A 7,500-nucleotide genomic window follows, 5' to 3' on the forward strand; every position below is an offset into this window, starting at 1 on the left:
ATAGCTCAGCTGGTAGAGCGGAGGACTGTAGAGATGATTGGTGTAGAAATCCTTAGGTCGCTGGTTCAATTCCGGCTCGAAGGAGTTGTTTTTATTTTTTGCTCAGATAGCAATTTTTGGCAATTTACAAACTCAAAATATACAGAGTATAAAGCATTCTCTAAGTCTGGGGTAGCCAACTCCAGTCCTCGAGAGCTACCAACAGTTAATGTTTTCCAGCTCACCTCACAGAATCACAAGTGAAGTAATTAGCTCCACCTGTGGATCTTTTAAAATGTGTTAGTGAGTAATGAGTGCACCTGTGCAGCAGCTAGGTTGTCTGGAAGATGGGAACTGTTGGTAGCTCTCGAGGACTGGAGTTGGCTACTGAGAGACATAAGCAGTGGTTGTGGCAAAGTGATTTTTGTAAAAATGTTTTTGTAAATATGATTTTAAAGTTTGAAGCCTGAAAACGTAAGCTTTTTGTTGCAAAATTGCATTTTATGTCGAAAAATATTATCTTCCACAATGCCGAAACCCGGGATCGAACCAGGGACCTTTAGATCTTCAGTCTAATGCTCTCCCAACTGAGCTATTTCGGCAAGCTCCCTTGGTCTTGCAATCGTTTTTCGGGGCAAAATGTAAGGAGAATGAAGTTTTGGGTGTATTTGGGTCAATATAATACATCCTCACTTTCTGACTGCAGGCATCTCAATCCATAGACAATCTATTGTGAAACTAGGACATGGTTTATTCAGTAGTCGTGGCCGAGTGGTTAAGGCGATGGACTAGAAATCCATTGAGGTCTCCGCGCGCAGGTTCAAATCCTGCCGACTACGAACGCCTTAAGTTTTCTCTTTTCTGCAAGTTTTTAAAAACTTGAAACCTGTGATGCCCATAGCGAGTTCAGGCCATTAGCGCATCAAATGTAAAGGAGAATGAAGTTTTGGGTGTGTTTGGGTCAATACAATACATCCTCAATTTCTCAGTGCAGGCAGCTCAATCCATAGACAATCTATTGTGAAAATACAGCAAGGCTTAAGCAGTAGTCGTGGCCGAGTGGTTAAGGCGATGGACTAGAAATCCATGTTTGTTAGCGCATCAAAATCTTTTGGATGCCAGCTTGTTTTCTCTTTTTCTTACACACATTCTCTTCCCCTCCTTAAGACTGACACCAGTCAATTTCAGCAGCCACACTGAATAGAAATTATTAATTAGTCAGCTGGTAGAGCGGAGGACTGTAGAGATGATTGGTGTAGAAATCCTTAGGTCGCTGGTTCAATTCCGGCTCGAAGGAGTTGTTTTTATTTTTTGCTCAGATAGCAATTTTTGGCAATTTACAAACTCAAAATATACAGAGTATAAAGCATTCTCTAAGTCTGGGGTAGCCAACTCCAGTCCTCGAGAGCTACCAACAGTTAATGTTTTCCAGCTCACCTCACAGAATCACAAGTGAAGTAATTAGCTCCACCTGTGGATCTTTTAAAATGTGTTAGTGAGTAATGAGTGCACCTGTGCAGCAGCTAGGTTGTCTGGAAGATGGGAACTGTTGGTAGCTCTCGAGGACTGGAGTTGGCTACTGAGAGACATAAGCAGTGGTTGTGGCAAAGTGATTTTTGTAAAAATGTTTTTGTAAATATGATTTTAAAGTTTGAAGCCTGAAAACGTAAGCTTTTTGTTGCAAAATTGCATTTTATGTCGAAAAATATTATCTTCCACAATGCCGAAACCCGGGATCGAACCAGGTACCTTTAGATCTTCAATTTCTCAGTGCAGGCAGCTCAATCCATAGACAACCTATTGTGAAAATACAGCAAGGCTTAAGCAGTAGTCGTGGCCGAGTGGTTAAGGCGGTGGACTAGAAATCCATGTTTGTTAGCGCATCAAAATCTTTTGGATGCCAGCTTGTTTTCTCTTTTTCTTACACACATTCTCTATCCCTCCTTAAGACTGACACCAGTCAATTTCAGCAGCCACACTGAATAGAAATTATTAATTAGTCAGCTGGTAGAGCGGAGGACTGTAGAGATGATTGGTGTAGAAATCCTTAGGTCGCTGGTTCAATTCCGGCTCGAAGGAGTTTTTTTTATTTTTTGCTCAGATAGCAATTTTTGGCAATTTACAAACTCAAAATATACAGAGTATAATGCATTCTCTAAGTCTGGGGTAGCCAACTCCAGTCCTCGAGAGCTACCAACAGTTAATGTTTTCCAGCTCACCTCACAGAATCACAAGTGAAGTAATTAGCTCCACCTGTGGATCTTTTAAAATGTGTTAGTGAGTAATGAGTGCACCTGTGCAGCAGCTAGGTTGTCTGGAAGATGGGAACTGTTGGTAGCTCTCGAGGACTGGAGTTGGCTACTGAGAGACATAAGCAGTGGTTGTGGCAAAGTGATTTTTGTAAAAATGTTTTTGTAAATATGATTTTAAAGTTTGAAGCCTGAAAACGTAAGCTTTTTGTTGCAAAATTGCATTTTATGTCGAAAAATATTATCTTCCACAATGCCGAAACCCGGGATCGAACCAGGTACCTTTAGATCTTTAATTTCTCAGTGCAGGCAGCTCAATCCATAGACAATCTATTGTGAAAATACAGCAAGGCTTAAGCAGTAGTCGTGGCCGATTGGTTAAGGCGATGGACTAGAAATCCATGTTTGTTAGCGCATCAAAATCTTTGGGATGCCAGCTGGTTTTCTCTTTTTCTTACACACATTCTCTTCCCCTCCTTAAGACTGACACCAGTCAATTTCAGCAGCCACACTGAATAGAAATTATTAATTAGAAATTAATTTTCAAAGCCCAATTTTGAACAAAGGTTGTCAAATGGTTATAAACAATAGAATATTCACATTATTCCTAGAACACTCATTTAGCTAAACATTTAAAGCTATATTAAAGAGCATATAATAACATATTTGAGAACCTACAGCATCCTTCGATAGCTCAGCTGGTAGAGCGGAGGACTGTAGAGATGATTGGTGTAGAAATCCTTAGGTCGCTGGTTCAATTCCGGCTCGAAGGAGTTGTTTTTATTTTTTGCTCAGATAGCAATTTTTGGCAATTTACAAACTCAAAATATACAGAGTATAAAGCATTCTCTAAGTCTGGGGTAGCCAACTCCAGTCCTCGAGAGCTACCAACAGTTAATGTTTTCCAGCTCACCTCACAGAATCACAAGTGAAGTAATTAGCTCCACCTGTGGATCTTTTAAAATGTGTTAGTGAGTAATGAGTGCACCTGTGCAGCAGCTAGGTTGTCTGGAAGATGGGAACTGTTGGTAGCTCTCGAGGACTGGAGTTGGCTACTGAGAGACATAAGCAGTGGTTGTGGCAAAGTGAGTTTTGTAAAAATGTTTTTGTAAATATGATTTTAAAGTTTGAAGCCTGAAAACGTAAGCTTTTTGTTGCAAAATTGCATTTTATGTCGAAAAATATTATCTTCCACAATGCCGAAACCCGGGATCGAACCAGGTACCTTTAGATCTTCAATTTCTCAGTGCAGGCAGCTCAATCCATAGACAATCTATTGTGAAAATACAGCAAGGCTTAAGCAGTAGTCGTGGCCGATTGGTTAAGGCGATGGACTAGAAATCCATGTTTGTTAGCGCATCAAAATCTTTGGGATGCCAGCTTGTTTTCCCTTTTTCTTACACACATTCTCTTCCCCTCCTTAAGACTGACACCAGTCAATTTCAGCAGCCACACTGAATAGAAATTATTAATTAGAAATTAATTTTCAAAGCCCAATTTTAAACAAAGGTTGTCAAATGGTTATAAACAATAGAATATTCACATTATTCCTAGAACACTCATTTAGCTAAACATTTAAAGCTATATTAAAGAGCATATAATAACATATTTGAGAACCTACAGCATCCTTCGATAGCTCAGCTGGTAGAGCGGAGGACTGTAGAGATGATTGGTGTAGAAATCCTTAGGTCGCTGGTTCAATTCCGGCTCGAAGGAGTTTTTTTTATTTTTTGCTCAGATAGCAATTTTTGGCAATTTACAAACTCAAAATATACAGAGTATAAAGCATTCTCTAAGTCTGGGGTAGCCAACTCCAGTCCTCGAGAGCTACCAACAGTTAATGTTTTCCAGCTCACCTCACAGAATCACAAGTGAAGTAATTAGCTCCACCTGTGGATCTTTTAAAATGTGTTAGTGAGTAATGAGTGCACCTGTGCAGCAGCTAGGTTGTCTGGAAGATGGGAACTGTTGGTAGCTCTCGAGGACTGGAGTTGGCTACTGAGAGACATAAGCAGTGGTTGTGGCAAAGTGATTTTTGTAAAAATGTTTTTGTAAATATGATTTTAAAGTTTGAAGCCTGAAAACGTAAGCTTTTTGTTGCAAAATTGCATTTTATGTCGAAAAATATTATCTTCCACAATGCCGAAACCCGGGATCGAACCAGGGACCTTTAGATCTTCAGTCTAATGCTCTCCCAACTGAGCTATTTCGGCAAGCTCCCTTGGTCTTGCAATCGTTTTTCGGGGCAAAATGTAAGGAGAATGAAGTTTTGGGTGTATTTGGGTCAATATAATACATCCTCACTTTCTGACTGCAGGCATCTCAATCCATAGACAATCTATTGTGAAACTAGGACATGGTTTATTCAGTAGTCGTGGCCGAGTGGTTAAGGCGATGGACTAGAAATCCATTGAGGTCTCCGCGCGCAGGTTCAAATCCTGCCGACTACGAACGCCTTAAGTTTTCTCTTTTCTGCAAGTTTTTAAAAACTTGAAACCTGTGATGCCCATAGCGAGTTCAGGCCATTAGCGCATCAAATGTAAAGGAGAATGAAGTTTTGGGTGTGTTTGGGTCAATACAATACATCCTCAATTTCTCAGTGCAGGCAGCTCAATCCATAGACAATCTATTGTGAAAATACAGCAAGGCTTAAGCAGTAGTCGTGGCCGAGTGGTTAAGGCGATGGACTAGAAATCCATGTTTGTTAGCGCATCAAAATCTTTTGGATGCCAGCTTGTTTTCTCTTTTTCTTACACACATTCTCTTCCCATCCTTAAGACTGACACCAGTCAATTTCAGCAGCCACACTGAATAGAAATTATTAATTAGTCAGCTGGTAGAGCGGAGGACTGTAGAGATGATTGGTGTAGAAATCCTTAGGTCGCTGGTTCAATTCCGGCTCGAAGGAGTTGTTTTTATTTTTTGCTCAGATAGCAATTTTTGGCAATTTACAAACTCAAAATATACAGAGTATAAAGCATTCTCTAAGTCTGGGGTAGCCAACTCCAGTCCTCGAGAGCTACCAACAGTTAATGTTTTCCAGCTCACCTCACAGAATCACAAGTGAAGTAATTAGCTCCACCTGTGGATCTTTTAAAATGTGTTAGTGAGTAATGAGTGCACCTGTGCAGCAGCTAGGTTGTCTGGAAGATGGGAACTGTTGGTAGCTCTCGAGGACTGGAGTTGGCTACTGAGAGACATAAGCAGTGGTTGTGGCAAAGTGATTTTTGTAAAAATGTTTTTGTAAATATGATTTTAAAGTTTGAAGCCTGAAAACGTAAGCTTTTTGTTGCAAAATTGCATTTTATGTCGAAAAATATTATCTTCCACAATGCCGAAACCCGGGATCGAACCAGGTACCTTTAGATCTTCAATTTCTCAGTGCAGGCAGCTCAATCCATAGACAACCTATTGTGAAAATACAGCAAGGCTTAAGCAGTAGTCGTGGCCGAGTGGTTAAGGCGGTGGACTAGAAATCCATGTTTGTTAGCGCATCAAAATCTTTTGGATGCCAGCTTGTTTTCTCTTTTTCTTACACACATTCTCTATCCCTCCTTAAGACTGACACCAGTCAATTTCAGCAGCCACACTGAATAGAAATTATTAATTAGTCAGCTGGTAGAGCGGAGGACTGTAGAGATGATTGGTGTAGAAATCCTTAGGTCGCTGGTTCAATTCCGGCTCGAAGGAGTTTTTTTTATTTTTTGCTCAGATAGCAATTTTTGGCAATTTACAAACTCAAAATATACAGAGTATAATGCATTCTCTAAGTCTGGGGTAGCCAACTCCAGTCCTCGAGAGCTACCAACAGTTAATGTTTTCCAGCTCACCTCACAGAATCACAAGTGAAGTAATTAGCTCCACCTGTGGATCTTTTAAAATGTGTTAGTGAGTAATGAGTGCACCTGTGCAGCAGCTAGGTTGTCTGGAAGATGGGAACTGTTGGTAGCTCTCGAGGACTGGAGTTGGCTACTGAGAGACATAAGCAGTGGTTGTGGCAAAGTGATTTTTGTAAAAATGTTTTTGTAAATATGATTTTAAAGTTTGAAGCCTGAAAACGTAAGCTTTTTGTTGCAAAATTGCATTTTATGTCGAAAAATATTATCTTCCACAATGCCGAAACCCGGGATCGAACCAGGTACCTTTAGATCTTTAATTTCTCAGTGCAGGCAGCTCAATCCATAGACAATCTATTGTGAAAATACAGCAAGGCTTAAGCAGTAGTCGTGGCCGATTGGTTAAGGCGATGGACTAGAAATCCATGTTTGTTAGCGCATCAAAATCTTTGGGATGCCAGCTGGTTTTCTCTTTTTCTTACACACATTCTCTTCCCCTCCTTAAGACTGACACCAGTCAATTTCAGCAGCCACACTGAATAGAAATTATTAATTAGAAATTAATTTTCAAAGCCCAATTTTGAACAAAGGTTGTCAAATGGTTATAAACAATAGAATATTCACATTATTCCTAGAACACTCATTTAGCTAAACATTTAAAGCTATATTAAAGAGCATATAATAACATATTTGAGAACCTACAGCATCCTTCGATAGCTCAGCTGGTAGAGCGGAGGACTGTAGAGATGATTGGTGTAGAAATCCTTAGGTCGCTGGTTCAATTCCGGCTCGAAGGAGTTGTTTTTATTTTTTGCTCAGATAGCAATTTTTGGCAATTTACAAACTCAAAATATACAGAGTATAAAGCATTCTCTAAGTCTGGGGTAGCCAACTCCAGTCCTCGAGAGCTACCAACAGTTAATGTTTTCCAGCTCACCTCACAGAATCACAAGTGAAGTAATTAGCTCCACCTGTGGATCTTTTAAAATGTGTTAGTGAGTAATGAGTGCACCTGTGCAGCAGCTAGGTTGTCTGGAAGATGGGAACTGTTGGTAGCTCTCGAGGACTGGAGTTGGCTACTGAGAGACATAAGCAGTGGTTGTGGCAAAGTGAGTTTTGTAAAAATGTTTTTGTAAATATGATTTTAAAGTTTGAAGCCTGAAAACGTAAGCTTTTTGTTGCAAAATTGCATTTTATGTCGAAAAATATTATCTTCCACAATGCCGAAACCCGGGATCGAACCAGGGACCTTTAGATCTTCAGTCTAACGCTCTCCCAACTGAGCTATTTCGGCAAGCTCCCTTGGTCTTGCAATCATTTTTCGGGGCAAAATGTAAGGAGAATGAAGTTTTGGGTGTATTTGGGTCAATATAATACATCCTCACTTTCTGACTGCAGGCATCTCAATCCATAGACAATCTATTGTGAAACTAGGA

The 7,500-nt window shown here is 40.1% G+C and overlaps 9 non-coding genes across 9 annotated transcripts in view; 6 read left to right on the forward strand and 3 right to left on the reverse strand.

The window, feature by feature from the left end:
- The window catches only part of TRNAY-GUA (transfer RNA tyrosine (anticodon GUA)), a 90-nt gene extending 6 nt beyond the window's left edge, over positions 1 to 84 (forward strand). The window contains 2 exon segments of the tRNA in view: positions 1 to 31; positions 49 to 84. The exon segment at positions 1 to 31 is cut by the window's left edge and continues 6 nt beyond it. This is a non-coding gene — a tRNA (tRNA-Tyr).
- Positions 85 to 508: 424 nt separating this feature from the next.
- On the reverse strand, positions 509 to 581 carry TRNAF-GAA (transfer RNA phenylalanine (anticodon GAA)). Its single transcript has one exon. It is a non-coding gene; the product is annotated as a tRNA-Phe (tRNA).
- A 155-nt stretch (positions 582 to 736) lies between these two features.
- TRNAS-AGA (transfer RNA serine (anticodon AGA)) lies at positions 737 to 818 on the forward strand. Its single transcript has one exon. It is a non-coding gene; the product is annotated as a tRNA-Ser (tRNA).
- Positions 819 to 2,911: 2,093 nt separating this feature from the next.
- On the forward strand, positions 2,912 to 3,001 carry TRNAY-GUA (transfer RNA tyrosine (anticodon GUA)). Its single transcript is given in 2 exon segments — positions 2,912 to 2,948; positions 2,966 to 3,001. It is a non-coding gene; the product is annotated as a tRNA-Tyr (tRNA).
- Positions 3,002 to 3,854: 853 nt separating this feature from the next.
- On the forward strand, positions 3,855 to 3,944 carry TRNAY-GUA (transfer RNA tyrosine (anticodon GUA)). The gene is given in 2 exon segments: positions 3,855 to 3,891; positions 3,909 to 3,944. It is a non-coding gene; the product is annotated as a tRNA-Tyr (tRNA).
- A 424-nt stretch (positions 3,945 to 4,368) lies between these two features.
- Positions 4,369 to 4,441, reverse strand: TRNAF-GAA (transfer RNA phenylalanine (anticodon GAA)). The gene has a single exon. It is a non-coding gene; the product is annotated as a tRNA-Phe (tRNA).
- Positions 4,442 to 4,596: 155 nt separating this feature from the next.
- Positions 4,597 to 4,678, forward strand: TRNAS-AGA (transfer RNA serine (anticodon AGA)). Its single transcript has one exon. It is a non-coding gene; the product is annotated as a tRNA-Ser (tRNA).
- Positions 4,679 to 6,771: 2,093 nt separating this feature from the next.
- Positions 6,772 to 6,861, forward strand: TRNAY-GUA (transfer RNA tyrosine (anticodon GUA)). The gene is given in 2 exon segments: positions 6,772 to 6,808; positions 6,826 to 6,861. It is a non-coding gene; the product is annotated as a tRNA-Tyr (tRNA).
- A 424-nt stretch (positions 6,862 to 7,285) lies between these two features.
- TRNAF-GAA (transfer RNA phenylalanine (anticodon GAA)) lies at positions 7,286 to 7,358 on the reverse strand. Its single transcript has one exon. It is a non-coding gene; the product is annotated as a tRNA-Phe (tRNA).
- Positions 7,359 to 7,500: the final 142 nt, after the last annotated feature.

The sequence above is a fragment of the Crinia signifera genome, chromosome 3 (genome assembly GCF_055691185.1).
Source record: "Crinia signifera chromosome 3, ASM5569118v1, whole genome shotgun sequence".
NCBI classification, from domain to species: domain Eukaryota; kingdom Metazoa; phylum Chordata; class Amphibia; order Anura; family Myobatrachidae; genus Crinia; species Crinia signifera.